General features: G+C 42.1%; 1 long non-coding RNA gene across 1 annotated transcript; it reads left to right on the top strand.

Moving 5' to 3' along the window:
- The first annotated feature begins 5,093 nt into the window (after nucleotides 1-5,093).
- LOC125750935 (uncharacterized) lies at nucleotides 5,094-5,448 on the top strand. Its single transcript, XR_007400454.1, has 2 exons — nucleotides 5,094-5,155; nucleotides 5,338-5,448. It is a non-coding gene; the product is annotated as an uncharacterized LOC125750935 (long non-coding RNA).
- Nucleotides 5,449-5,632: the final 184 nt, after the last annotated feature.

Raw genomic sequence — 5,632 nt, 5'->3', positions numbered from 1 at the left:
CGCGATTCGAACTTGTTAGATGGATTACGTCACCACATTGAAAATTACATGGACGGAAAAAGAAGTGAACTTGCTAAGACAATGCAACTAAACACGGATAAAAACTTTTATTACAATCAACTTTATTGAAGAAAAAAAATGTGTACACCAAACATTCAGTTTCGGTAATGCAGTAACACATGCTCGGGAGTAAAGCCTTAGAGCAGAGGCCAGGCGGACCGCGGTCCGGGTCCGTACCCAGAAGCTGTCCCATACGGAGCTGGACCGAAAGTCAAAACAAAAGGTTATGATTTAGAACCTGACTGGGCGCTTTTATTTTGTCGGCGCAGCTTTTATAGTCTTTTCGGTAGCGGTTTAGCACTAGAACCGCCGTTTCCCACGCCAACGAACGTTAACCGCCAAGCAAGACGCAACTCGCCGTATGCAGCCCTGTCTTTGCGCTAATGTGCCATTAGTGTTAATAGCACCAGCGAAGCTACTGATGTTCCTTGTTCCTAACAGAGTGGCTTTTCTGTCCTAAAATCGTAAAGCTTTCAAACACAGCATGTTGTTTATTGGTGATTTCATGCTCGTCGAAGTTTCCGCTTTTTAACAACTGTATAAAGTAATGTTATTTATTATATAAATCAACTCGGGTGAAACAAATGTACGTTTCCAGGGTCGCCGAACCTCGTGTATCTGGCGTGAGACTCACGCTTTCAGACTCACGCAGGAAATCTTACCGCAAATCTATATTATTTCATTATGAACCAAAAATGTTATACGTCAAAAATGTAATTACACGATTAGATACCTGAAAAAGTCAGGTATCGGTTACATTCAATGTTTATACAACTAATAGGCTACTAAAATATACCACATTAAATAGTTAGACATTTTGATCTTCTGAACCTTTGCTTCAAGAATTTTCTCTAACTGGATGTCTTTACATTTTAGTTGAATACCCCTGCCAAAGGCAGTTGGCTTAATACAATTTTAGTTTTTCTTTTTTTTCTTAGAATAGTAAACGGAAGATCGTACACGCTCTTGCTGCAAGGTGCTGCAGCCTAACGCATCGAAACAAACTATATTACACTAAAGACCGCACTATTCTGCGCGGTCGTGCTGTTAATATAGGCTATTGTACATTCTAAGCAATTGCCCAGGAAACAAAAAAAACTAACCTTTTGTATGAAAGCAAACGTCCAACAACCGCTTTCTTTACTTCCGTCCCTCTTCCCTCTCTTTATTCCCTTTTCGTTTTTGAAATCCCGACTTGTGTCGGACACTGTTCACGTGTAGCATATATCTAGCCAGATAGCTAGCGTACTTTATACGTAGGTAAAGTCTAAGCCGTTACGTTTTCTGCTCCAACATTCGGGCTTGGTGAAGTAGGTTGATATCTTGTCTTCCTGAAGAAAGACGCCGAATCTAGACTAAGCCGATTTTCACCACGCAGGAGGGCTATATTGAGATCAGTCCCACTTTCAGCTGTTTACATTTATTTACATCCATGCACATTGTTGTAACGGAATGTAAAGTGCGGCACCTGACAGACAGGTGAAATGCGCACCAGAAACGATAGGTAAAAACTCATTTTATACACGTGGATAGGACAAGGTTACCTAAACTACGCTCCTTTGGAAACCATATATAAATTATCTCTATGGTATATATATATATGGGAATGATCTCAGTGTAGGAGACCCTCTTACGTGGTGAAAATCGTTTTAGTCCAGATTCGGGGCCTTTCTTCAGGAAGACAAGATATGAACCGAGTTCATTAAGCCCGAATGTTGCAGCAGCAAACTTAACGGCTTAGACATTACTTACTTATACAGTACGATATGCTTGTTAGCTAGCGGGCTAGATATTTGCCACACGTGAACAATGTCCGCCCCAATTCGGGATTTCAAAAACGAAAAGGGAATAAAGAGAAGGAAGAAGGGCGGAAGTAAATAAAGCGGTTGTTGGCCGTTTACTTAAAATTCTTGAAGCAAAGGTTCAGAAGATCAAAATGTCTAACTATTTAATGTGGTATATTTTAGTAGCCTATTAGTTGTATAAACATTGAATGTAACCGATACCTGACTTTTTCAGGTATCTAATCGTGTAATTACATTTTTGACGTATAACATTTTTGGTTCATAATGAAATAATATAGATTTGCGGTAAGATTTCCTGCGTGAGTCTGAAAGCGTGAGTCTCACGCCAGATACACGAGGTTCGGCGACCCTGGAAACGTACATTTGTTTCACCCGAGTTGATTTATATAATAAATAACATTACTTTATACAGTTGTTAAAAAGCGGAAACTTCGACGAGCATGAAATCACCAATAAACAACATGCTGTGTTTGAAAGCTTTACGATTTTAGGACAGAAAAGCCACTCTGTTAGGAACAAGGAACATCAGTAGCTTCGCTGGTGCTATTAACACTAATGGCACATTAGCGCAAAGACAGGGCTGCATACGGCGAGTTGCGTCTTGCTTGGCGGTTAACGTTCGTTGGCGTGGGAAACGGCGGTTCTAGTGCTAAACCGCTACCGAAAAGACTATAAAAGCTGCGCCGACAAAATAAAAGCGCCCAGTCAGGTTCTAAATCATAACCTTTTGTTTTGACTTTCGGTCCAGCTCCGTATGGGACAGCTTCTGGGTACGGACCCGGACCGCGGTCCGCCTGGCCTCTGCTCTAAGGCTTTACTCCCGAGCATGTGTTACTGCATTACCGAAACTGAACGTTTGGTGTACACATTTTTTTTCTTCAATAAAGTTGATTGTAATAAAAGTTTTTATCCGTGTTTAGTTGCATTGTCTTAGCAAGTTCACTTCTTTTTCCGTCCATGTAATTTTCAATGTGGTGACGTAATCCATCTAAGAAGTTCGAATCGCGTGGCTGCCTTGGCTGCGTTCTAAGACTGATGACGCTAGTGTACACGTCATTTAGAACGCGAGCGCTCACTACCCATTTCGAGTATTCCACGGGTTAGTTACGGATCGCGCTTCTCTTCTGGTGAAATCATGTCTGTCAGTGAACCTTCCCGCGCTCAGATGGCATCGGAAGTGCCTGAGATTCTGGTAGATCCCAAGACATTAAGGTCCTACAGCAGGGATGAGCTTTTGGGACAGGTGTGCACCACAATGTTGTTGAAAGTGATCGCAGTTGATCTTTTTCTGCAGAGAGGAGATGCTTGAACAGGGTCAGTCAGAAATGTTCTTTATTGTTAACATATTGAGGACATGTTTTTTAGGGCGCTTCTGGCAAATGCTATAAGATGACCGATCTTGAAACTGGCGACACCTATGCTGTTAAGGTCATACGGCTATATTCCTGGGGAGTGGAGGAGGTATGTGGTATGGATTGTGCTTGATGTCATCCCTCTTTTCAGTTTATCTGCATTTCCCTTTTACTTTATGAGATGGTGTGTTTGACATTTCACTCAGGTCTGTGAAGAAGTACAGATTTTAAAAACACTGCGCCACAAGAATGTGGTGGGCTTCTCCCACTCTTTCGAAGATGATAAGTTCCTGTACATTTTCATGGAGTTGTGCAGTGGGCAGGTGAGTCCCTGACTTTTGTAGACATCTTACTAAGGCAAAGACTTTGTGATAGATCAGGCTGCCCCTGTTTCTCCCTGCCCAGACACTCGGTGACATTTTAAAAGCTCGGGGGACTCTGACTGAGCCCGAAGTGCGATACTATGTTCACCAGCTGATTTCGGGGTTGACATACATCCACCGGCAAGGTTACGTCCACAGGGACATCAAGTTGGGTATGTGTACATGCACTCACGCTTTACTCAATTTTCTGTATAATAATGCTGGCATTTCACATGGCATTGCGAGTGTAGGTCGTCTGGATTTCTGTGTAGTGTTAATTTATCAATTTGGTAAAGTCTGCAGTTTGGCAAAGTATTTGAGTCTATCCTTAATGCAAATTCGTTTGTCTTTCAGAAAACTTATTTGTCAGTGACCAAATGAAGCTGAAAATTGGGGATTTTGGACTGGCGGTCAAGCTGGAGCCGAGGGACAAGTAGGTGTTTTTTGCAGAATTCCTGGCTAAGCTTTCAAATTTGTTTATACAGCAAGCTAAAGCACATGTGCGCTTAACGTTTTCCATTTGTGTGTGTTGTAGAGAAGTCTGTGGTACTCCCATCAACATGGCTCCAGAAGTATGGAAGCGAGAGGGATATGGAACCGAAGCAGAAGTCTGGGCACTGGGCTGTGTCATGTACGTATACCCTATCAACCCCAAAGATCGGCATGGCTAATAAAATCTGCGTAACATTTTAAGAAGACATGCGTCTAGCATACATAAATATGTTTTTTTTTCTTCTTGAAAGAGAAAAGAAAAATGAATACTGGCACACAGCTGAAAGGAATTGCTCTTTTGGAAGCACAGCATTTTTATGTCAAATGTGAAAGACCTCAAACACCTTTGCTGCCTTTCTTACTACAGGTACCAGCTTCTGATTGGGGAAATCCCATTTGATCACGACGATCGCTCTGAAATGTTGAAGAACATAAAAGAAGCAAAATTTATTCTACCTAAGAACCTTCATTCTGAGGCTGGAAAACTAATAGAAAAAATATTTCAAATCGACCCACGAGATCGCCCGTCACTATCACATATCCGTCGCCACAAGTTCTTCAGAAAGGTTGGTCCACTTGCAAACTGGTGGGATGTGGATGACTAGCTGGTCTGCTGAGGTCACTGGTACTTACCCTTCCTTTAAAATTACAGTAACAAAAGATGGATGGATGCATGGATGGATGTATGGAATTGGTTTGCTTAACTGATGCATATTAAACTAATACCCTAGGGCTTCACTCCAAAGACACTGCCAGCTAGTAGCTGCAATACACCACCACAGCATAAAGCAGTCAACCCATTCAGAAAGATTTTCAACCGTTTCATGCGCCTGATACGAAAAAAGCGATCCAGAGGTAAATTCCATCGACATAAATCCTACTAGTAGATCATCTCTCAGTTCCTCAGGCTCAGATGCTTGACTTGGCAAATCCATGCTTTCTCGCAGTTGAGCCTTTACGGGAGGATGCCGAGCAGAGTGGACTTGAGATCCCCCAGCCTGTGGAGTCACTCCGTGTTCTAGTGGATGTCAACAGACCAATGAATGAAAAAATTGACCTGGTCCAGTTGGTCAAAGTGGTTGAGGTAAAGATATGCTGTTCACAATAGTGAATCCTTGTCCTGTTCCATCTCTGTTACCATTCTGTAGCTTAAGCTTGTCTTGGTGATTTGCATGGATAAAGCTGGGGTATATTGAATATTAGTGTAGTCGTCCTTGAACTCTAGTGAATGCCATGTTAACTGAAAACCTCTATTTTTCTACACAGGGACCTGTAGGCAGGCTGTACTCAGCAAGTGCAGTGACGCCCCACACCTCAGTGCCTCCCCCAGCTCCCTGTACACTCCTGTTTCAATAAAGTTCTTTTGTGTTTCAAGCATTCAGGCATGGATTCAGTTTTTTTCTTGTACGATTATGGCCACATTCATACCAAGAACACACTAGACAATCTCATGCAGATTTCATTTTCACCACTCAGTCTGTTCTGCTTAATTGTTTGGAGTATATGTGTTCTGACACTATGTTGATGGGAATTGATTCTTTGAGTGTCACCTAAAGAGCTT

This window comes from Brienomyrus brachyistius, chromosome 10 (genome assembly GCF_023856365.1).
Source record: "Brienomyrus brachyistius isolate T26 chromosome 10, BBRACH_0.4, whole genome shotgun sequence".
NCBI classification, from domain to species: Eukaryota; Metazoa; Chordata; class Actinopteri; order Osteoglossiformes; family Mormyridae; genus Brienomyrus; species Brienomyrus brachyistius.
The sequence above is the reverse complement of the archived record's forward strand: the minus strand, read 5'-3'. Positions and strand labels throughout refer to the sequence as shown.